Source organism: Lates calcarifer, linkage group LG19, assembly GCF_001640805.2.
Source record: "Lates calcarifer isolate ASB-BC8 linkage group LG19, TLL_Latcal_v3, whole genome shotgun sequence".
NCBI classification, from domain to species: Eukaryota; Metazoa; Chordata; class Actinopteri; family Centropomidae; genus Lates; species Lates calcarifer.
The window spans coordinates 6,097,859-6,110,654 of NC_066851.1; the positions used below are offsets into that span (position 1 = coordinate 6,097,859).

The 12,796-nt window shown below is 38.6% G+C and overlaps 1 long non-coding RNA gene across 1 annotated transcript in view; it reads left to right on the forward strand.

Annotated features, from left to right (window-relative positions):
* Positions 1-4,437: 4,437 nt before the first annotated feature.
* The window catches only part of LOC127143636 (uncharacterized), a 60,362-nt gene continuing 52,003 nt past the window's right edge, over positions 4,438-12,796 (forward strand). The window contains exon 1 of the long non-coding RNA XR_007815207.1: positions 4,438-4,555. This is a non-coding gene — a long non-coding RNA (uncharacterized LOC127143636). The remainder of the gene's footprint in view (positions 4,556-12,796) is intronic.

Sequence of the window (12,796 nt, forward strand, 5' to 3'; positions counted from 1 at the left end):
GAACAAACTAAGGCAATACTGACATATTATCTCCTCATGAAGCTGACAAATTAGTGTGGAGTGTTAGCAAAGAGTTGCTAATTTACACAGACACGGAGCAACATTAGCATTCAGTTTGAATTATCCATGTGAACAATCCAACTCAAATATTCACTCTTCTTTCAGCTCTGTTTTGATCTCTTCTGGCACTTTGGGTTTACCAGAGATTTGGCATCGAAAATAGCTGCTTGCTATAAAAATATTGATGAATGCAGCTTTAAAAAAAACAAAAAAAAACATCAACACTGTCAGAGGAGACATATCACTGTGCCCTGTTTGTCTCTGCAAAGCAGGGAACATCATGTATGCATACTAAATAATCTCCACCATTTATGACAACAATATATTCCTGGTTCACTGATGATTCCATTATGCATCTGCTTTAAAAGCAATTAAAACACACTCTTATGTCTTGACTTTTTGTCAGCCTCTAGCTGTGACAGAATAAAACTCATCAGTAAAGGTTAAGAGCAAAATCCAGAATCAAAGGTACTGTATACCCTGCAGGTTTCAGGCACTGCAGCCCTCAGCAGCCACTGACAAAATTCTTTATGTTGACTGTAGAAAAATATTGACAAAAGTACCAAGCTTGAACGTACAGAACTGCTGATTGGTAGATAAAGACCGGTGTTTCTGTAGAAAATGAAATGAAGAATGAATGCCAAGACTGAAAAATAAAAAACAACAGATATTCCCTAGAGAAAGTGAGTGGTCTAACAAATGACAGAACAATAGATCACAAATCACAAGAGCAGATGTTCTTCATCTGTCTTTTTACTGGGAGACAGACAGAGACAGTGAAGTGTCTGCCTTCACACCTGATGATCAAAATAGGTTACATTATAAAATCAGATGAGGAAGCTTATGGTAAGTGTTCCCACCTGACAGGCAGAAAGGCAGTGGCAGAAGTGCAGGTTAAGTATATAGAGTGGCACACAGGTAGAAACTAAGACATCTCTATAATCTGTAACCTGTGGGCATGGAGGTAATTGTGAGGCAGATAAAACAAGAGAGGTGTAAACCAGATTTATGCTAATGTGTGTCCCATTTTTTTGGAGGGGTCAATTGTTCCCATGTTCCAAACAGATCAAATTATAATGGTCATGAAATGCAGGCAAAGAGAGGGATTGTTAAGTGAAGTGTTATAACAAAGCTAGCGTTGCAGGTAATGGTGGCACACAGATGGGCCACAACAGTCAGTTAGCAGCAGCCAATTAAAGATAGCCAATCAACCATCTGCCAATAAACAGGCTGTCAGGTGTCAGCTCTCAGTGCAGTGGATAACATGTAGCTAAAGCAGGAGAGCACACACAAAGTGAGACCACAGTTACAATCTGTAGGTATTCAATATATGTGAATATATGTGTCACAGCTTCAGGAGGAATAATCAGCATGGTGTGATTTTCAGTCAAAAACAAGTTGCCATATTAACATCGTAGCTTATAAACAGACATTTTCAGTTAATAAAATTATACATGTATGATCTGTTGGAAACCAGTGAAATTAATATATTCCACATATGTCCTTGCATTTCCAAAATATTTTTTTTACAGATCATGTTAATGAACACTGGTTTGCTCTAGTTAGCTACTATGACACATGGTGAGAAAGCACAGCTATCAGTGATAATGCAAACCAAGACTAAGCATTTTCGACTTGAAGGCCACCAGTGTTCCATCTTTATCAGCTCACATGAGGCCAAACTAAAAATCGAAATACACATTTTTCATAGAGTCTAATAAACCTTTGCAGCCATAGTGACAGGAACAAATGTGAGCTTCTTACCCTAAAACAGGTGTTTCTTCTTTACCACAACTTGTGCAGTTTAAAGGCACACAGCAGCTACACCCATTGATGCTATGAGCTCTTTCTCATTCTGGTTTGTTTTCTAACCACCCCCCACCCACCATGGATCTCACGACAATCTGTCTGTGGTATACTTTTGAAATAGTCACTGTTAGTGTTGCGCTGACAGCCTCTGTCAGATATTCACTTGTGTTCAAATGTAGCTCGAACACATGTCTGGACTTGGTGTGTACACAGCACATTGACACTTTCAAGCAAAATGTGAAATACTCCATCATAAATAAATGATTGTCAGATTGACAGTCATGATGACACCATCATGTCCCCTCTACAGAAAATGTATGTGCAGCAGAAAAAACGTCTCTGTACTGTGCAGAGACAGATAATGTTTAGTCCTCCTGAGTCATATTTTACTCTAATCTTTTTCTCTTTTTTTTATATGGATTCAATCTTCTGATTTTAATCTGGAAACTGATTTGAATGTGACCTCCATTGTGTTTGTAGTAATAAATGTGTGAGGTTTTACACTGTGGGATGAGACAGCTGCAGGAACATAGGTGACATTTAGGAATCTCATCATGTACGTAGGATGCAAGTTTATTAAAATGGCTTTATAATGTTCTCAACACATCTGCATAAAATAAGACAGCATGATTATCTTACCAAAGATGGCAGGCTTTGACCCCAGCACTTCTACTCTTTGTTCTCTGTGTAATTAACTGGCATGATCAACTCTGGTCTAAGCAGTTGTTCTATATTGATTTCTTCTGTTCTTTGAGATTTAAGATATGGATTATGTAAAAGTTGAGTATGTTGATGCAGGTATAACAATGTTATATTACCATAGGGGAGATTGTGAGTCTTTCTATGAATACTATGACACTTACAGTGAAGATGTTATTTGAATGCTCTGTGATCCTGATGTGATGAGGAAACATGGAAAAAGAAAATACATAAATATTTTCTCAGAACAGGAGAATTGGAACTGAAAGGCAAACCTCCTCAACCCCCAACCCACACCCGCACCAATATGTGCTATGATTTATTTTCACAGTAGAATTTTATAGTATAATATGAAACATACACTACCATGTATCAGACTGTAACATGATAAGATGTCAAACCATTTTACTATTATTGCAGGTGCTGGTTGTTTTCTGGATTTTATTATGAGGTGGGAAATCCTCCTCTGTTAGTCACCACCTATAACTCAGCATGACATCCTTCTTAAAAGGTACTTTCTGGCTTTCTTGAAGCATAAAACATCTGTGGCACAGGGTTCTGATTCATTGTTGAGCATCATCTTACAACAGATTGGATTATACCATGTGCTATTTTTTTTATATATCTGTGACATCATTACATAACTATTCACGTAAAAAAATATTTAAAAAGGTAAAGCTAAACTTAAGTGAGAACAGAGGAGTTAAAGCCCAAAAAGTTGTTGTGAGTCTTAAGTTAGTTAATCTAGTCAGAAAGTCGCTCAATTGGCATCACTGTCCATAGTCACTGTATCCCTGATATGTAGCTACATTTTTGAGTGGGTACACATCAGCTATCAAACATACGTGCTACTCATTACAGAGGTACAAATGAAGCTTAAGCTTCCTTGTTTGCAAAAGCTCTCTCCTAGGCAGCTTTTATCAGGATCCAACCGGACAGTCATGACTATATGCGCCATAGCCAAGTTCATGTAAAACTCACCTATATGAGCGGCAGATCAATAATCTTTTTATTTTAAGAATCCCCCCCCCTTATGTTTTTACAAATGCTCCACAGCTGTGGAAATGTATCTTGATTTACAGGGGCTACTAGTTAAGTAAAGCTTTATGTACATGTAAAGAAACTGGCTTCTACAGGAGACATCTCAAACTCTCTATGCAGATTTTGGAAACTAGGCTTCTCCTATACAGGGCATTTAAGAAAACAGCATAATACAGAAATCCAATAAGTTTAACTGCGAGTGTTCAAAATTCATTGAGCTTATGAGAGGACAGAGAAGTGTATTACACTGGAACAGAAGTTTGAGGTGCTTCTGTAGAAATATTTCTTTGCATTGTTAAAGGATGTTACTTTTTTTAAATTGGATTTGACCTGACCACAGCAGCTGTTTTTCTGTGAAACAGGACACTTCGTCATTGTTCAGACCTACAGTGGTTAATGAAGTATCACTTTTTATAGCTGTGCTAACAAACACATAAATCTCCCAAAAACTTTTACTCATCAAATTGTCCCAGCATGGAACACTCAGCAGAAATGGATAAATGCTTCACAACCTGATGAAAACTAACAATGACCACAAAGCAGTGTTGTTAGTGTGAGTTAAATCAACCATATGGTTCACCTGCATCGCAGTGTGTTAGTGTCTGATAATGGCACGCATTTGTTAAATTTTGCTTTTGTTGGCCTGATATCAAGCCTCACCAAAAATGTCAATAGACACGCTGTTACCTACACCTGTGAGCTAATCACACTTTACCTCTAGATAAGATTTTTCCAAGTGTTTTACTACTTCTCTGCAGAGACTTGTGTGGTATTTGTCATAGGAACTATAGCTCATATGCCAACTTCTATTCACTGACAGGTCAGACATGATTGTGTCAAGTCAGTGGAAACCTGGGCAGTGACACAGAGAGGAGTGAGCAGGAGGGAGCCACATCCAGAGAGATGGAGAGAAAGCCGTTACCATAGCAACCGAATAAGAGAGAAGGTATGCTTGACAGGACGCACGAGCTGTGGTGTTCAAATGTTTGTGTAGAGTTTAACACTAACTAAAGATTAATGTTACCACATCACAGGTCATTTCATACCTGTGTATGTTTTAATGGGGACTTTGTTTTACAATGTACTTTTTACACGTTCAAAGCCTCAGACCACAGTTGTATCTCTCAGATGGTTTTGACTTTGATCCCAGCAGCAGCCGACTGCCCTGCTGAGGTTTTCATTTAAAGACAATGTTATGAATTAAATAATGCAAATATCTAGATGAAATGAAATATATAGATGTATATATGTGGGCAACACACTGGGTAAGACAGTTTGCACTGCTGCCTCACAGCAAAAAGATCTGGTTTCTTGGATTTCCGTCAGGTGGTCCAGTTTTCCATTCCACTCTCCAGCCCACCTTTGATCCTGGATAGGAAAGCATTTAAAGGGTTAGGATGCCAGATAAAAGAAAAAAGCTTATGAAATTGGTAAAATGTAAAGTCAGTGCTAGTGGGGTTTTATCAGCCCTTACAATTGAATGCCATATTTTTTTAACACTAAGCTCAGTGTTGGTTGAGCAGTGGTGAAAAAGTTTGTCCTGTGTCCAGTGGATTGTGTAGATGACCTTCCACCAACTAATGATGCACAGCCAAACCTCAATCCCATTACTCCTTGATAAATAGCGTGATGAAGATATAATGGGTCTACTAGGCTGTGTTATGCTTTAAGTGAACTGGTTAGTTAATACAAGAGTTTATATATGTTCCTAACAAAGAGCAAAGTCATGGCACCACATCCAGGCTAGCCTCTGTTACCTGATTCAGCCTCTCATTAAGCATGTTTTTAATTGGTCTTTCTGAAAATGAAGAGTGCTCCCAGGGTTTACATTCAAATTGGAATCCACCACAGCACATACTATAAGAAACGGAAACCTTTGCCATTTTACCGAAGTTAAAAGCCTGTGAGCAGAGAAAAAACAGCTCCCATTAAAAAAAAAAAGTAAAAAATCAAATACAAGTCATTTTTGTTCATATCCACAAAACTTGTCAGTGCTCTCTTTTTTATCTGTAATCACTGCTGTAAAAAAAAACACACACAAAAAAAACCTGTACGGTGTTCAGTCCTCTATGTCCTGCTGTTATTACAGACATTTCTGAACTAGCAGTGACCCCTTGACTTTCTCTTTGTTCAGCTGTGATGTTTAACCAGCAAAGGTTTAGGGCTCATTGGAAATGGGCATTTGTCAAAGGCTGCTAAAAAGCAGAAATATTAAATAAACATTACAATGAGTTCTACTGTTAGAAATACTATCTTTTGAATATCATTATATTTGAAGCATACAAGTGCCTGAAGATGAATGTTGGTTGAGCACTGGTGCAAAAAGGTGGATGACCAAACAAACAACAGTTAATGTTGAGGCACAGCCAGACCTTTGATTGTTTTTTGGGGGGGTAAATGGCTTGACCAAGATATCGTGTGTGTGTGTGCAGGTTCACAAATTACTGTTTTGAAGTTAATGATGCAGGTCAGACCTATGTTGAGAAATGTGGGTTGGCTACAGGTCCTTGATGCTTTAAAAGGGGGTCAGTCATTTGATTTATGTGTGTGAAATACCAAGCTGTAGTAAGGGTGCACACATACATGAAATGTCACGATTGAGATATACTCTACATCAACACTGGGTCATACAATTTGCAGAATATCGGCTCTTTTTAGGGCTCAAATCTTTCTTCCAAATACATGCACACATACACAGACACACACACATACACACACACCACATTGAAGCGATAAACAGCTAAGAGCCGCACCAGCAGCAGCTGGTGTGGGTTCGGTTTGAGCTGTGGGACCTCCCTCCGGGCACTTGACAGTCACTAATGCTGAACAAGCAGGGAGCTTGATGGAGGTGCGGTCATGCAGACACACACATACCCATAAGAAAATGCACACACATTCTGTTTTCTTCAGATTCTTGCACACATGGTCTGTTTCTTGCCCTCCGTAGAACACACACACATACACACACTCAAATCACAGTATCTATAGTGACTTTCAGCTTGATGAGACCCAGCACCTGTGAGATGCAGAGAGGTTTTGCTTGGCTGACCAGGTAAGGGTGTTGTGTGTGTGTGTGTGTGCGTTCGTTTGTGTGTGCATGTGTGTGTCTATTCCCACAGAAGAAAACCAGTTTCTTTGTTGTCAGTTGTGTTTAGTGCAGCTAGTGGTGATCTCGTTACTGGCTGCGGTGGTGGCCAATAAAATCAATCTGAGGTCAGAGGGCAATCAGCGTTTTCAATGGGAGGACAAAGGCATCTGGGGGGGGGGGGGTAAAGGAGAATATGAAGAATAAAGAGAGAGAGGGAAAGAGATTAGAAAAAAGAAAAACTCGGAGAGATGTAAGGGAGGGCAAGAGATGGAGAATGTTAGAATAAAAGGTCAAACGGGAATGGGGTGCATTTGATGTTTTCGTGTTTTTAATTTTTTCTCAGTAAATGAAAGACAACAGCTGCCAGTAATTTCTGTTTGATCAGTTTCATTCAGAGAAATTCTCTGATGGCTCTAGAATTTAGTTTTTAGTACCAGAGATAGAGAATCATCTGAAAGGTTTATTTTAATTGATGTGTAAACTGTGTCCCATCCATCAGATCAAAAGTGAATGACAGTAGTTATAAGGTATTATAGTTATTTTATTATTTATTTATTTTGGAATTTGAGCTTAATAACTTTTAAGTTAAAGAATTGTTTCAGACCTAATGTATGGCTCTGTTATTGTTCACAATACACTGGATAATATGACATGTGATTTAGCTTTACTCACCAAAATTTTGTCAGACTAAAGGGCTTTGTTATCTAACAACCACTACTAATGGAAGTGCAAGATTTTTTTGTGGCTTCAAGCTTAGCACTGTTAAATTCTTCTCATTTATGTCTGTCAATTTTGTGAATTAAACTTGCCCACAGATAGAGAAGAACAGATAGCCTTATATAATAGTTTTGGCTTTGACTATACATCAGATCTAACAAATGCTCACATACACTTTATTAAGTGGAAACAAGTGATTTCTGACATGTTTGTGCAGTGTAGGTGCTTTGGTATTTCCAACTTTGAACCTCTTTGTATACAAACCTCAGAGAAAAGTCATAGAGATTTAGGGTAAGGATATGAGACCCATTCCGGTGTGTGTTTCACGGATCTGCTTGGCTCAGGTAATTGCAAAAGCAATATGTGACAAGACCTTTGCTTTAATTATTTTTCCTTATGTGTGTTATCTCTGCTCATCTTGTACTTGTCACATAATGCTGTAAGTCACTCAGGAAATGAGCATCAACTAAGTGCCTGAAATTGCAAATAAAGGGAATACTTAGAAGATTTAGATAGAGAGCGACAGATATGTCAATTATAATACAGCATTTTACACCTGGACATAAACCTGTAAGTAGAGACAACAGGAGAGTGACAGAGGTTGACGTGATTGCCTCAGATTTCCTGCGGAGTTTATGAACTCAGAGTGGAGACGCTGTGATGTGATCATAAATCTCTGTTGCTTCTCGGAGTGATGGATGGATAGAGGAGTAAATGGACCACTGGGGTACACTTTTTTAGAGCGAGTTTTAGTTTTTGGCAAGAAACCGAAGTTATTAATAATGTATGAGTATGAATACATGGCATCTTGTTATCTTGTGTTAGCTGTATGTTGACATTATCTCCTCTGCTTTTGTCCCATGGGACAACACGCTGATATGATGGGAATGTCAGTGGTTGAGAAAAGTTTTCTGTGCTGCACTGTGATTGTTGCTGTTTGTGTTCACAGAAAATTCTTTTACACAGTAACACCTCTTGTGGATTGTAATGTTGATAATCAGGGAGCTAAATCTTATTTAAATGTCACTTCAACAAGAAGATCATCAGATAAATCTTTCACATGTAAATGTATGAATGACAGTAAGAATATGTGAAAGCACATCTCTGCTGTCTCCTCTGTTGTGGATCTCATGGTGAGATAAGAGAGCGCTAATTATGTTGTCATGTGATGAGTGGTGTTTACTTCAGAGGTTAGATGTATTGCTGCACTTCTCTGATTGTTTGGTGCTGTAGGAACAGTGGGTGGTTAAATTAAGGCTAAATTAATGAAAAAAAAAAACGTTTTACAAAGAGACTGGCGGAATGTGTTGAGCTGCTCATGTTAGTCTCATCTGGAGAGAACAGATGAAAGGAAATATCTTGTGTGGTAATGAGGGTGTTATTTGTTATTAATCAGCTGTCAAGCATGACATAGTAACTATTTATAACTCATTCTGTCTTTTAGCCATGCTAGCAGCCTGACACCAGGCACAGAAAAGTCTATCTATCTCAGCAACCATTAAATGGATTGGCATGAAATTTTGTACAGACATCAACAGTGCTCACCCTAAACGCTTAAGTGATCCCCTGGCATTTCCCCTAGTGCTACCACGATGTTGACATTTTTGTTTTTTCGGTTAAATTCCTCAACAGCTAGGGCGGCACAGTGATGCAGTGGTTAGTGATGTCACCTCACAGCAAGAAGGTTCTGGGTTCGAACCCTGGTCTGCCCGGGGCTTTTCTGTGTGGAGTTTGCATTATCCTCACTGTGCATGCACGGGCTCCTGCAGCTTCTGTAGCTTTCTCCCACAGTCCAAAGACATGCAGGTTAACTGGGGACTCTAAATTGCCTGTGGGTGTAAATGTGAGTGTGAATGGTTGTTTGTATCTGTATGTTGGCCCTGCAATGGACTGGCAATCTGTCCAGGGTGTAGGCGGCCTCTCGCCCAGTGTCAGCTGGGATTGGCTCCAACCCCATTGCGACCCTTAAGGATAAGCGGTGTAGATAATAGATGGGTCCTCAACAACTGTGTCATGTTTCCATCATAATAAACTACAATCAAAATATCCACAGCTGAAGTCATAAAGAGACTACAGAGGCTAGGTCTTTTATTACGGAGGTGGACAATGATACGGCTGTGGTCATTACCACCACTACCAAGAATTAATGCTTTGTGTTTTTTGCTGTAATTTTATACACTAATGTTAAAGTGGCTATAACTGACATTTTACACTAACAATGTGTCAAATGTGTAACAACGTGATGGTATGAGGTTGCTCATGGTGACAAACCCTCAGCTTCCCTCTGCCTTATAGAAGCTTTATAGTAAGTTTGAGCTCTAAAACCCTATTCTACACCTGCTCAGACCCCTTTATCAGTAGCTAATGATTATGTTATTTATATAATCTGCTTGAAGACAATCTGAATTGCAAACAATGTTTTACTTTGTTCAACATCCTTCAGATATTCATCCTGAAGTCCAATGTGGACATACTGCTAGGCTGAAAGCTTACTGTGATGATAGAAGCCAAAGTGAGTCAAAATCAGGGATCACTGTTCACAAAAATATGCAGATTGTTATGTTTTCCACTGAGACTTGCTCTGTGATCTGCAGCTTATGAAAGAACAGAATCTGACCACCAAGATATGCAAAAATACAGAAAATCAATATCAATGAATATGGAAATACTTATATTCATTGTTTTGTGTATGTGCGTGTGTGTGTGTGTTTGTTAGTGTGTATACATCTTTTTGTTATCTATTTGAGACAGTTTCCAGTATGGGGGGACCGAAGCCCTGTCGTAATGAGGCAAAATATCATCACTGAGGTGCTGTTTAATGTTTGGAGTAGGCTCTCCACAATGAATGGACGTCAGCACAATGTCCTAATGTGTGTGTGTGTGTGTGTGTAACTTTTGTTTGAGAATGGATTTATTTTCCTGTTTGTTGTTACATTAGTTAATGCAGGCAAAAGGGAGTTGAAATGATGCGATCAGATTGTATCAAGGAGGTCAGATACCATGTCAATATGTACTTTCATATTCTACTCAGCTTGGTGGATATTAGCGGTGATTAGTGTTGCAGGTTAAAGTGCGGCTTGATTGTATCTTCTCAAATTCCACTCATACTTTCCATCACAGTAATTAGAGTGGGAAGCTAAAACAATAACAACATGAGAACAACACGCATTTAATCACAGTAGAGTAGGAGAGGGAGTTCGGATTCGTCACACCTGAAACTTCTCTAGCATTAAATTATTGAGCGTAATTAAATTATTGAACATACCTGACTGAACTTGCAAGAATCAATATTCAATTTGTTGTCAGTAGAAAGTATAGTGCAATCCACTGGCAATGGCCAGGAACACAGGGTACCTCAAAACCAAAGCTTTTTGGTTGTTCCCTCATTTGACCACTCTCTACTTTCAGGATTAGGTTGCACCAGCTTTTCATAAGTACTTCACTATATCCTTTGTCCAATGTACTGAACTGGGTTGCACCATTAAGAAATTACTTCGCTTGTAAAGACTTTATTAATATGTAAACTGCTTGTTAGAAATATCCCAAGTTGTAACACAGGCAAGTGTTTTTATCTGTTAGTTAGCAAGATCAGTTAGGTATACAACAGCAAATTTTTCATACAAACTAATGTTTATGGTGCAACCTGTTTGAATTTAGTGATATGTTAAAGTTAAAATCCTAAACATCTCAGTCCTAGCTAATTTGGCAAGTCAATTTTATTTATATGGCACCAAAGTATATTAGAAGTTATCTCCAGGAACTTTTCATATAGAGCAGGTGTAGACTGTACTCGCTATAATATTTACACAGACACCCAACAATTACCACCATGATCAAGCAGTAAGCGACAGCAGCAAGGAAAAACTTCCTTTTCAGAGGCAGAAACCTCAAGCAGGACTGGACTCAGGGTGGGTCGCCATCAGCCTCAACCAGTTGGGTTGAGAAAGACAGAGCGATGATAGTAATAATACTAATAACAATAATGTTAATAATAAGAGCAATAAGACTAGAACTTAGACTAATACATTTTAAATGTAACAGTGGCCGTTGAGCAGGATTCTAGGGGCAGCAGGGGGCTTGCCATCACAGATCAGAGTCTACAGTCCCGGAGGCAGGAATACCTGCAGAAAGCGACAAGAGAAGAAGAGTGAGATGAAAAATCACAAAACTACAGGAGAGAATGATGAAAAAGTGGGACAGAGAGAGAGAGAGAGAGAGAGAGAGAGAGGCACACAGGTTGGACACTCATGTTTGAGGGAAGAAACAAACACTGTTTTACACAAATGTTTTACACAACACTTGTGCATGCCAGTAGTAACTGCAAGCACAGTTTAATATTACAGGTCCCACAGGCAAACACTCTATGAGTAGCTATTTTGTCAGAAATTCAATACAATGGCAAGTGGTGAATCTGTTGACAGTACAACCAGACAAAATGTTATTGTTATGCATAGACAGGCAATTTGAATCCAAGGTGGGACTGGCCAACCCTGTCACTAGTGATGAAAATTACTATATAGAAATGTAATTACATAATGGAAATAAATTGAATAGCAGTTATTTTATTTTTAAAATGCCATCCATGAATAATATCAGAAATGGAGTTTGAATTAATGAAAACATTATGAGATAAAATTTAATTTAGTGAAGCATAAATCTCCAATTATTGAAAAATTACTTATATTTATAACTAGTCTAAGTTTGTTTAAGGGCCAACATGAGTAGAAATTCTGCTTAGACAGAGAATAACAATAAAAAATCTGTATCTACAGATAGACATGCTACCTGCGTAACACCACCATATCACAGACACTATAAGCTCTGCTGAAGGGCATCTGTGTGTATGCATGCCAAGTTGATATCAGAAAGAAGGTGGGCGGGATGTGTCATTAATTTAGGCAACATTATTGGCTGCTGTGGTAAAACAGATTAAAGGTGACGGTTGTCAGCCATCTATCAGGGCTTTTTATTACTTTGCTGGTGTAATGATGACTTTAAACTGTTTTCTGTGATGTTTCATGTCAAGGTGGGAAGATAAATACACATGTAAAGGCAGAAAGGTACTAAACACTGTCAAGGTTAGAGGTTCATTTCCCACTGAGGCGCTTGCATCACCAGTGTGCTATGTTTTGCTGGCTGAGTATTGAGTATATGCCACTAGCAACTAACTAACTAACTGAAAGGCATTGGGGACAAGTAGCCAGCACATAGCATATAGTATATTGATACTGACGTAGCAGGATATTCCTCAGAGAAAATGAAGAATGTTAAATATTTCATGATCCTACATGGAAAGTCTCAGATGATGCAACCTGAGCAAATTGCCTGCAGAATTCTACAACACATTCATGTGTTAGCTGAACTTATACATACTGCTCTAAT